The sequence below is a fragment of the Orcinus orca genome, chromosome 3 (assembly GCF_937001465.1).
Source record: "Orcinus orca chromosome 3, mOrcOrc1.1, whole genome shotgun sequence".
Classification (NCBI taxonomy): Eukaryota; Metazoa; Chordata; class Mammalia; order Artiodactyla; family Delphinidae; genus Orcinus; species Orcinus orca.
This window is the reverse complement of record NC_064561.1, coordinates 84,109,108-84,121,436: the sequence shown is the minus strand read 5'-3', so window position 1 is coordinate 84,121,436 and position 12,329 is coordinate 84,109,108. Positions and strand designations below refer to the sequence as shown.

The 12,329-nt window shown below is 40.3% G+C and overlaps 1 protein-coding gene across 2 annotated transcripts in view; it reads left to right on the top strand.

The window, feature by feature from the left end:
• Positions 1-12,329, top strand: part of SNX24 (sorting nexin 24) — a 162,834-nt gene that overhangs the window by 100,556 nt on the left and 49,949 nt on the right. The window lies entirely within an intron of this gene.

The window sequence follows — 12,329 nt, the reverse complement described above, 5'->3', positions numbered from 1 at the left end:
TTTGTTTTCCCCTCCAAGATTTGCTGCTTCTTCATAGCATTCCCAGCCTTTAGGTGTTGGGTGTTGGGGAGATAATGAGAGAAACTGCATTTTCAGTGGGCCTGGCTAGTACACCTATGGAATCAAATTGAGAATGAGTATATAAAAATTACTTCTGTTGAAGCGCCAACTTCTTTGAAAATTAAAATGTATGTTTTTAAAAGAATGCAGAGGATGCTCTTTTCTGTAGCTAAGCGGAGCAAACAGAACTACCTAAAAGTAAGATAAGACAAAGCAGTCTGTCTGCCAAGTGACAGAAAAAGCAAAAGGAAAGCGTGAGGTGGTGTCAGCTTCTCTGAGTTTTAAACAAAAAGGGCTAGTGGCCTCAGGTGAATATTCAGTGTAGTCATCATTAATCCAAAGAGTACTGCATGAGGCAAGTGCTGAGAGAAGGGTTGGGGGGCTGTGGGAGCCTTGTGTTCACCAGGACACATGAGTCCACTTGAGGGGCTGACGCATGAGACTGCCCGAGGTGAGCATGGCCAGGAGGGAAGGGGTGGGGAATCTTGGCTCTCAAAGAATGAAGAGCTGGACATCACCTCGGAGTTCTGAGTTTACCGCGATGATCTATCTAAGACATGTTGCATCAAAGAAGTCGGCAGCCATGACTGTGTTCATCCATTGCTATCTTCATCACCCCCTTAAGCATTAACCCTTGGTGGATTTTATTTGGGCGGGCAACTGTGGACTGTGTGAAGCCATATGCTGTGTCCTCTACAGAGCTTTTCTGGTTGGTCTTGCCTGAATGACTAGTAACTAGAAGCTGAGGAGAAGGTGTCACCACAGGCTTGTACTTAGCGATCAGTTCACAGGACTCTGTCCCAGTAGAAAGATGCCAAGAGTCCATCCCTGGTCTCCTGCAGTTTTCTTGGTCTTTACAGTATTCAAATAGGAAAGCTGACACGTGGAGGCCCTCTGAACCACAGAGGAGGGCTCTCTTCACTGCCTTTGTTCTGCTTTGGGACGTGGTGGATGGATCCTTCACTGCCTCTCCCTGGCAGTGAGAGATTAAAGGAAGTGGAGGCCACAAATGACAGGAAACTGTGTGGCCATGTGCCTTGAGACTCTGTATATGGAGCTATGAGACTTCCAGAGCCTCGGGCTGCACTGCACAGCAAAACCAAACCAAAAAACGAGACATTAGATGTTGTATGCAAAGGGTAAAAATGCACATTCTCTATAATTAAATGGAATAGGTAAACAATGCGTTCTAATTTGTAAGCCAGATTTTCCACAGATATTGTATATCTTCAAGCTTTAGTTCTGAAGAAAGCTTTGCTCTTTTTCCTACCATTGTATTTGACACATGACTCCCATTACTACTCAGTGTAAACATTTTAAGTTGTTTGTACTTTGGATATAAATATGTGGTTAAAATCATCTGGCATAGAGAGGAGTTTACAGTGACACTCAAATTGAGCTTAGAATTTTCTATTCTCAGAAAGAGAGCTTGAACGATGTGGTTGAAGGACTGAGAGGGCTTGTTTGCTCTTGTGCGTTTAATATTCAGTTTGTTGTCAGTTAAGTCCTGAAGGAGTTCAGGGGCACTTTTTCTCTTCTCCCTCTTCTCCCTCTTCCCCCTCTTCCCCCTGATTCTATTTGCATGCCCTGGGAGCCAAATGGAGGTTACAAAGATGAGTGTGGATGCTTGATCGACCGCCAGTGAAATGAAAACCCTGGCTTAGGTGTCATTTCTTGATAGCGTTTGGTGTTTAAGTCTCTTTGGAAGTAAGACAGTTATCACTGTTCCTTCTACTCACCTTTGTAACTCCAGTTAGAATCCCACTCACCCTCAGCACCAGTCTGAACCCCTGAGTTTAAGTGCCACTAGCACTTCTCAGCAGGCACTATCGTGCAGCGAATGCATCTCAGCTTGAGGTACATAGGATGGCCCTGTTCAGGCCCGTAAACCTAAGAAAGTATTAATACCCTCAAGCCATAGCATCTTAAGCTCACAGGGAACTTAGACCTTATCTAGTCCAGCTTGTCTCCTGCCCTTCAATTAAGTTCATGATCATCCCTCTGGTCTCAGTTTACCACCCATAAAACAGGCAGATTAGCTCTTGGAAGGGCCAGAGAAAACTCTTCCTTTTGTTCAAGAAGCAACTAGTACACGCTAGACCATGGATGGATTCAACACACATTTCCTAAGTTAGCCCACACCGCTCTTTTATTTTAGAGTTGGAGAAACAAGTCCGGTGGAATTAAGAAATTTGCCTCACTTCCTAAGTACATTAGTTAAAGAGATGGGACTGGAATTTTAGTTTCTTAACTCCCAGTATAGGCTCTTTTTGTTATGCATTGTAGATTTTTTAAATCAGGAGAAAACTTTCAGCCTTGAGGTAGAGTTTTTCTTAAGGATATAATAATAAAAGTAAAGGAAAATATAATCATAAACCATCACAATTTAATTGGCTATCCCCAACTTCCTTGATCAATAGATTTTTTTTAAATCTTTGATTTGAATATTTAGAATCCTTTGAAAATTGTGAGTATACATCTGTTTTCTGTGTTAAGTCATCTGCATAGAAACAAAAATCTTAAGAATAAATTAATTTGGTTTTCCCAAACTGATTTGACCATCAGACATGGTTTATATAATAGTTTTATCTCCTGGTTTGAAGTGACTTTCCACCTTTCCTGAGACCCCACTGAAACAAAAGTATAAAAACTTAAAAAGAAGGGACTTCCCTGGTGGTGCAGTGATTAAGAATCCACCTGCCAATGCAGGGGACACGGGTTCGAGCCCTGGTCCGGGAGGATCCCACATGCTGCGGAGCAACTAAGCCCGTGAGTCACAACTACTGAAGCCTGCACTCTAGAGCCCAGGAGCCACAACTACTGAGCCCACGTGCCTAGAGCCCATGCTCCACAACAAGAGAAGCCACCGTAATGAGGAGCCCGCGTGCCTCAACGAAGAGTAGCCCCCGCTCACCACAACTAGAGAAAGCTCGTGCACAGCAACAAAGACCCGACACAGCCAAAAGTAAATAAATAAAATAAATAAATTTATTAAAAAAAAGAAGTCATTTTAAAAAAGAAACACTTAAAAAGGAATAAACCCCAACAGTTAGGTGGTGGATGGGCAAGGAAAAGAGGGCCTCGTCAAAGGAAGAAAACATTTTAACAGTTTCCTGGAAGATGGAATGTTCTGGGAGCATGTGAATAGGTGCAACAAAGCAAAAAGCAGGGCCCAAGCTCAGCCATGAGAGCTGCGGTGGGTGCGGGAGATGGCCCGCCCACAGCTGTGCTGGAGACGCAGCTTCTGGACCTAGAGCTGGCAGGTGAGGCCGAGGTGAGCAGTGAAACTGAACACACGTGGGTCATTCAAGGTGTACACATGGGACGGGTGCTCAGGCCACTTATTCTGTACAGAATACATACTGATGTTTATGACCACACCAAAAATTTGTAAGACTATTTTCTTGAAAATAAAACAATACAACAAAACACTGAACAGAATGGCTGAGGAAAGCTAAAGCTTCTGATGTGGATATTAGGGCCCCCAAGTTGGCAACCCCCTCCCCATCCCCTTACCTCAAGGAAAAGCCCACCACGTCTTTCCCACACTCAGAAGGAAGCCTGTGAGGAGCGCTCCTACTGGCCTACTAGCAGAGGAAGCCCACCGAAGCTGCTTTCTGCAGTGAGATCTGATAACCAGGGATCACCAGGCATTGAAGAAAAAGACCAAGATGAATGAAAGCACTGACTCTTCAGGAAGGAGATAATTCAGAACACAACATATATCTTACAAATTGATGTAATATATCTAGAGAACTTCTCAAAGGTATTACCTCCAAAAGATGACACTAGGATACTATGAAAAAGGAACAATCGGAGAGCACATGAGAATTCTTAGAATTAGTTGTTTTCTCCAATTGAAAACATTTGGGTTGCTCTCTCTAGTTGGGAAACTGTTCCGTAGAGTACAGAGACAAAAGTTGCAACAGAAGACAAGAGACACAGAAGACCAATTCAAGTCTAATGTCCTCTTTCATTCTGGAGGCCCAGAGAGAAAGAAGAGGGGAAAATGCAAAAGTAGGGAAGAGAATAATCAAAAGAAAAATCACTTGAAAATTTCCCCAAACTGGAGGATATGGGACTTTACACAGACAAGATTCCACAAGGACAGAGCACAACGAATGAAGAAACCCTCTGATGCCAGACATAACCTGGCAACATTTCAGTACATCAGAGATGAAGCCCACAATCTTACAGAAAGAAAAAACAAATGGTCAGCAAGGTTGAGGTTTAGCTGTGGCTTCATTTATTTATTTGAGGCTGGTTTAATGGTCAGGTCCCTTGCCATTCTTCAGTAGTAGCTTTAAATGGCAAGCTCTTATAATTTTTAGACAAAGATTCTTCACGGAAATTTTGTGTACATCACTTGTGCTGTTTGTTGAAATAATGTGAAATTTATCTTTCTGAGAAAGGGACCCACATCTTATGTCACTAACTTAGGAAAAAACAGTTATGTTTTCATCCTTTTCATAAGGAGTGAAAAATAATTAAATGTACAGTGAGTTTTGGGAGCTGAACAGAAATAGCTCATAGCAACTCATGACTAAAGATAATCGAAGCTAATATTAATCCCTAAAAAAAGGTTCATTCAAAGAAAACATTGCCACAGCTGGAGTTAAGCTGTTTTGTTAGACAGTAGATGCAGAGTGCTGTCTTCAGAAGACCCTATTGACCTGACTAGCCTGCCCCTCGTTCGTTATTTAAATTATACTATGCAGTATAATGTTCCGTTTGGTTAGAAGTCTGCACTGGATTAAACAGTATTGTATTTTTAACTTCTCCAGTAGTGCATGAAGCATCTGTTAAAATTGAACATGTGTGCTTGCAATATGTGTATTCTTGAATTCTTGAGTACAATGAACTGTGTAAAATCAGATGAAGTTTTTAAAGCAAATCTCTTACATCATAACTTGGCTGCTTAATCTATAAGAAGAAAGGTATATTAAAAATTGCCACATGTTTTTATGATAACTGATATAGTTGGGCTTAGTTCAAACATCCATGTTTTGGTTTTGTTTTTAATAGATCTTTATTGGAGTATAATTGCTTCGCAATACTGTGTTAGTTTCTGTTGTACAACAAAGTGAATCAGCCATATGCATACATACATCCCCACATTCCCTCCCTCTTGAGCCTCCCTCCCACCCTCCCTATCCCACCCTTCTAGCTGGTCATAAAGCACCGAGCTGATCTCCCTGTGCTATGCTGCTGCTTCCCACTAGCTATCTGTTTTACATTTGGTAGTGAATATATGTCCATGCCACTCTCTCACTTCATCCCAACTTACCCTTCCCCCTCCCTGTGTCCTCAAGTCCATTCTCTATATCTATGTCTTTATTCCTGCCCTGCCACTAGGTTCATCAGTACCTTTTTTTTTTTAAGATTCCATATATATGCATTAGCATACGGTATTTGTTTTTCTCTTTCTGACTTACTTCATTCTGTATGACAGTCTCTAGGTCCATCCACCTCATTACAAATAACTCAATTTCGTTTATTTTTATGGCTGAGTAATATTCCATTGTATATACGTGCCACATCTTTATCCATTTTTCTGTCGATGGACATTTAGGTTGCTTCCATGTCCTGGCTATTGTAAATAGTGCTGCAATTAACATTGTGGTGCATGTGTCTTTTTGATTTGTGGTTTTCTCAAGGTATATGCCCAGTAGTGGGATTGCTGGGTCATATGGTAGTTCTATTTTTAGTTTTTAAGGAACCTCCATACTGTTATCCACAGTGGTTGTATCAATTTACATTCCCACCAACAGTGCAGGAAGATTCCCTTTTCACCACACCCTTTCCACCATTTATTGTTTCTAGATTTTTTGATGATGGCCATTCTGACCAGTGTGAGGTAATAATACCTCATTGTAGTTTTGGCTTGCATTTCTCTAATAATCAGGGATGTTGAGCATCTTTTCATGTGCCTCTTGGCCATCTGTATGTCTTCTTTGGTGAAATGTCCATTTAGGTCTTCCGCCCATTTTTTAATTGGGTTGTTTGTTTTTTTTATATTGAGCTCCATGAGCTGTTTATATATTTTGGAGATTAATCCTTTGTCCGTTGTTTCATTTGCAAATATTTTTGCCCATGCTGAGGGTTGTCTTTTCATCTTGCTTATGGTTTCCTTTGCTGTGCAAAAGCTTTTAAGTTTCATTTGGTCCCATTTGTTTATTTTTGTTTTCATTACTCTTAAGAGGTGGGTCAAAAAAGATCTTGCTGTGGTTTATGTCAAAGAGTATTTTCCTATCTTTTCCTCTAAGCATTTTATAGTGTCTGGTCTTACATTTAGGTCTTTAATCCACTTGGAGTTTATTTTTACGTATGCTGTTAGGTAGTGTACTAATTTCATTCTTTTACATGTAGCTGTCCAGTTTTCCCAGCCCCACTTATTGAAGAGGCTGTGTTTTCTCCATCATATGTTCTTGCCTCCTTTGTCATAAATTAGGTGACCATATGTGCATGCGTTTATGTCTGGGCTTTCTATCCTGTACCATTGATCTATATTTCTGTTTTCCTGCCAGTACCATACTGTCTTGATTACTGTAGCTTTGTAGTATAGTTTGAAGTCAGGGAGCCTGATTCTTCCAGCTCCATTTTTCTTTCTCAAGAATTGCTTTGGCTCTTCGGGGTCTTTTGTGTTTCCATACGAATTGTAAAATTTTTTGTTCTAATTCTGTGAAGAATGCCATTGGTAGTTTGATAAGGATTGCATTGAATCTGTAGATTGCTTTGGGTAGTATAATCAGTTTCACAGTATTGATTCTTCCAATCCAAGAACATGGTATATCTCTCCATCTGTTTATGTCATCTTTGATTTCTTTCATCAGTGTTTTATAGTTTTCTGAGTACAAGTCTTTCGCCTCCTTAGGTAGGTTTATTCCTAGTATTTTATTCTTTTTGTTGCGATGGTAAATGGGATTGGTTCCTTAATTTCTCTTTCTGATTTTTCGTTGTTAGTGTATAGGAATGCCACAGATTTCTATGTATTAATTTTGTATCCTGCAAACCTTACCAAATTCATTGATTAGTTCTAGTAGTTTCATGGTAGCATCTTTAGGATTTTCTGTGTATAGTATCATGTCATCTGCAAACAGTGACAGTTTTACTTCTTCTTTTCCAATTTGTATTCCTTTTATTTCTTTTTCATCTCTGATTGCCATGGCTACTAGGACTTCCAAAACTATGTTGAAAAAGAGTGATGAGAGTGTCTTGTCTTGTTCCTGATCTTAGTGGAAATGCTTTCAGTTTTTCACCATTGAGTATGATGTTTGCTGTGGGTTTGTCATATATGGCCTTTATTATGTTGAGGTAGGTTCCCTCTATGCCCATTTTCTGGAGAGAGTTTATCATAAATGGGTGTTGAATTTTGTCTAAAGCTTTTTCTGTATCTATTGAGATGATCATATGGTTTTTATTCCTTAATTTGTTAATATTGTGTGTCACATTGATTGATTTGCGTATATTGGAGAATCCTTGCATCCCTGGGATTAATCCCACTTGATCATGGTGTATGATCCTTTTAATGTGTTTCTGGAATCTGTTTGCTAGTATTTTGTTGAGGGTTTTTGCATCTATGTTCATCCGAGATATTGGTCTATAATTTTCTTTTTTTGTGATACCTTTTTCTGGTTTTGGTTTCAGGGTGATGGTGCCTTCGTGGAATGAATTTGGGAGTCTTCCTCCCTCTGCTATTTTTTGGAAGAGCTTGAGAAGGATAGGTGTTAGCTTTTCTCTAAATATTTGATAGAATTCACCTGTGAAGCCATCTGGTCCTGGACTTTTGTTTGTTGGAAGATATTTAATTATGGTTTCAGTTTCATTACTTGGGATAGGTCTGTTTATATTTTCTAATTCTTCTTGGTTCAGTCTTAGAAAATTGTACTTTTCCAAGAATTTGTCCCTTTCTTCATGGTTGTCCATTTTATTGGCATATAGTTGTTTTTAATAGTTTCTTATAATTCTTTGTATTTCTGTGGTGTCAGTTGCGATTTCTCCTTTTTCATTTCTAATTTTATTTATTTGTGTCCTCTCCCTTTTTTCTAAGGGTTTATCAATTTTGTTTATGTTCTCAAAGAACCAGCTATCAGGTTTTTTTGTTTTGTTTTGTTTTTTCACGGTACGCGGGCCTCTCACTGTTGTGGCCTCTCCCGTTGTGGAGCACAGGCTCCGGACGTGCAGGCTCAGCGGCCATGGCTCACGGGCCCAGCCTCTCCGCGGCATGTGGGATCCTCCCAGACCAGGGCACGAACTCGTGTCCCCTGAATCGGCAGGTGGACTCTCAACCACTGCGCCACCAGGGAAGCCCAGCTTTCAGTTTTATTGACCTTAGCTATTGTTTTTTCATTTCTATTTCATTTATTTCTGCTTGGATCTTTATGATTTCTTTCCTTCTACTGACTTTGGGTTTTCTTTGTTCTTCTTTCTCTAGTTGCTTTAGGTGTAGGGCTAGATTGTTTATTTGAGGTTTTTCTTGTTTCTTGAGGTGAGATTGAATTGCTGTAAACTTCCCTCTTAGAACTGCTTTTGCTGTGTCCCGTAGGTTTTGGGTCATCGTGTTTTCATTGTCATTTGTTTCTATGTATTTTTTTATTTCTTGTTTTTTTCAGTGATTTCTTGGTTATTTTTTAGTGCACTGTTTAGCCTCCATGTATTTGTGGTTTTTACAGTTTTTTTCCTGTAATTGATTTCCAGTCTCACAGTGTTGTGGTCAGAAAAGGTGATTGATACAATTTCAATTTTCTTAAATTTTCCGAGGCTTGATTTGTGACCCAAAATGTGATCTGTCCTGGAGAATGTTCCATGTGCACTTGAGAAGAAAGTGTATTCTGCCACTTTTGAGTGGAATGTTCTATAAATATCAATTAAATCCCTCTGGTCTATTGTGTCATTTAAAGTTTGTGTTTCCTTATTTATTTTCTGTTTGGATGATCTGTCCATTGGTGTAAGTGGGGTGTTAAAGTCCCCTGCTATTATTGTGTTACTGTTGATTTCCCCTTTCATGGTTGTTAGCATTTGCCTCATGTATTGAGGTGCTCCTCTGTTGGGTGCATAAACATTTATAACAGTCTTTATTTTAAAGTCTATTTTATCTGATACAAGTATTGCTACTCCAGCTTTCTTTTGATTTCCATTTGCATGGAATATCTTTTTCCATCCCTTCACTTTCAGTCTGTATGTGTCCCCAGGTCTGAAGTGGGTCTCTTGTAGACAGCATATATATGGGTCTTGTGTTTGTATCCATTCAGCCAGTCTGTGTCTTTTGGTTGGGGCATTTAATCCATTTACATTCAAGGTTCTTATTGATATATATGTTCCTATTACCATTTTCTTAATTGTTTTGGGTTTGTTTTTGTGCGTCTTTTTCTTCTCTTGTGTTTCCTGCCTAGAGAAGTTTCTTTAGCATTTGTTGTAAAACTGGTTCAGTGGTGCTGAATTCTCTTACCTTTTGCTTGTCTGAAAAGCCTTTGATTTCTCTGTCGAATCTGAATGAGATCCTTGCTGGGTAGAGTAATCTTGGTTGTAGGTTTTTCCCTTTCATCACTTTAAGTATCTCCTGCCACTCCCTTCTGGCCTGCAGAGTTTCTGCTGAAAAATCATCTGATAACCTTATGGGGATTCCTTTGTATGTTATTTTTGGTTTTTCCCTTGCTGCTTTTAATAGTTTTTTCTTTGAATTTAATTTTTATTAGTTTGATTAATATGTGTCTGGTGTGTTTTTCCTAGGGTTTATCTTATATGGACTCGGTGCTTCCTGAACTTGGGTGACTATTTCCTTTCCCATGTTAGGGAAGTTTTCAACTATAATCTATTTAAATATTTTTTCAGACCCTTTCTTTTTCTCTTCTTCTTCTGGGACCCCTATAATTCGAATGTTGCTACATTTAGTGTTATCCCAGAAGTCTCTGAGATTGTCTTCAGTTCTTTTCATTCTTTTTTCTTTATTCTGCTCCTTGGCAAGTATTTCCACCATTTTGTTTTCCAGCTCACTTATTCGTTCTTCTGCCTCAGTTATCCTGTTATTGATTCCTTCTAGTGTATTTTTCATTTCAGTTATTGTGTTGTTCATCTCTGTTTGTTTGTTTTTTAGTTCTTCTAGATCTTTGTTAAACATTTCTTGTATTTTCTCAATCTGTGCCTCCATTCTATTTCTGAGATTCTGGATCATCTTTACTATCATTACTCTGAATTCTTTTTCAAGTAGATTGCCTATTTCCTCTTCATTTATTTGGTCTTGTAGGTTTTTACCTTGCTCCTTTATCTGTGATGTATTTTTTTGCTGTATCTTTTTTTTTTTTTTGATGAGTAGGATTGTGTTCCTGTCTTACTGGTTGTCTGGCCTGAGGCTTCCAACACTGGAGTTTGTAGGCTGTTGGGTAGAGCTGGGTCTTGTTGCCGAGATGAGGACCTCCAGGAGCCCTCACTCTGATAGATATTCCCTGGGGTCTGAGGTTCTCTGTTAGTCCAGTGGTTCGGACTCAGAGCTCCTACCTGAGGAGCTTTGACCCAACTCCCAGCTCGTGACCAAGTTCCTACAAGCCACATGGGGCCTAAGCAGGGGCAGGGTTTGGGTGGGCGTGCAGAGCCTATGCTTAGGACCCACAGGGCTGGAAAAGGCCCTGGGGGGTGTGGGGGTGGGGCTTAGGCTCAAAGGAACAGAAGGGGCCCAGGTATGCCTCCCGCCTCTGGTCTCAGAGGGTGGGAGACCCCACCTGGGAGCCCAGCAGGCTTCCTGGGCTCAAGTGGGCAGGTCAAACACCCTCCACTCCTCTCCTGCTCCTCAGTCCTGGAGGGCCCCTCCCGCCTGCCTATCTGCTTTTACCCCAGCCTCCTTCCTATGCCCCCAGGACGAACATGGCCCAGAGGGGGGCTCTGAGAGCATAGGACCCAGCCCGAGAGCTGGGCAGACTTCCCTGGCCGATTGGGCAGGGGATACGCTGGGTGTGCTTCCCCCTGATCCAAGCCCCCAAGGGTCCCTCCAGGCATGGGAACCCCTTCTGCCTCTCAGCCACCCCTCAGGGGCGCTGGTCCTGTCTGGCCTCCACTTCTCCTCCCGCCTCAGTCCCCCCACATCCTACTGTTTCACTTGGGGTTTCCTTCTGTCTCTTTGGGCATTAAGGTCCCCCCCCCAGCGTCCTGCAGGCGCCCTAGTTGTGGGGAGACATGAACTCTGAGTCTTTGCACACTGCCATCTTGACTCCTTCCTCTCCATGCTTTTTTATTAGTCCCTTTTTTTCTGAATTGTTTCTTTCCTTGCCTGCTTTTGGATTGGTGGCAGATTTTTTTTCCCTTTTTCTCTTTCCATTTTCCCCCTTGTTAGTATGTATCTGTTCTTTTCATGGTTACCTATTATCTTTAGTTTCCTGCTGAACATTACGAGGACCTTAGAATGTTTTAAGTCTGATCACCCTGGATGTAAGATTCTGGGTTGACAGTTCAGTTTTTTTTCAGCACTTGGAAAATATTGTGACACTTCATTTTGGCTCCTGTGGTTTCTGATAAAAAATCCACTGTCGTATTAATTGTTTTTCCTCTATATGTAAGATGTTGTTTTAAACTGGCTGTTTTCATAGTCTGTGCCTACCTCAACCTCTGGCATGGTGAAGGCAAGGTATTTTGTTTATTTTGTTTACTGAAACAGTATTATTGTTCAAATACTGTCCATGCATTTAAACAGCTCTGGGCACAGAATAGTTACTTCATAAATGTTAGTTAAAGGAAGGAAGAAATATGGAAAGATTTTGTGCTTGAAAAATAAAAATAAAATTCCAGTTTTCAAGATTTTATCTTTGTTATTGGTTTTCAGAAGTTTAATTATGATGTGTCTTGGTTTGCGTTTCTTTTTAAGTTTTTCCTGTTTGGAGTTCTCCCAACTTCTTGAATCAGTAGGTTTATCTCTTTTGCTACATTTGGAAGCTTTTAGCCATTATTTCTTTGGGTATTTTTTTCAGCCCCTTCCTCTTTCTCCTTTCCTTCCAGTACTCCAATAATGGAAATGTTAGATTTTTTATTATAGTGTCACAAGGGCCTAAGCCCTTTTTAATTTATTTTTACTGTTTCTCTCCATTGGTCAGATTAGATAATTTCTGTTGTTCTATCTTCCAGTTCACTGATTCTCCTCTGTTCCTTCCATTCTGGCACTGAACCCTTTTACTGAGCCTTTTCTTTATGTTACTGTATTTTTCAGCTCTAAAATCCTCATTTGATTCTTCTTTATAGCTTTTATTTTTTGCTGAGACTTTATATTTCTTTTTTTTTTTTTTTTT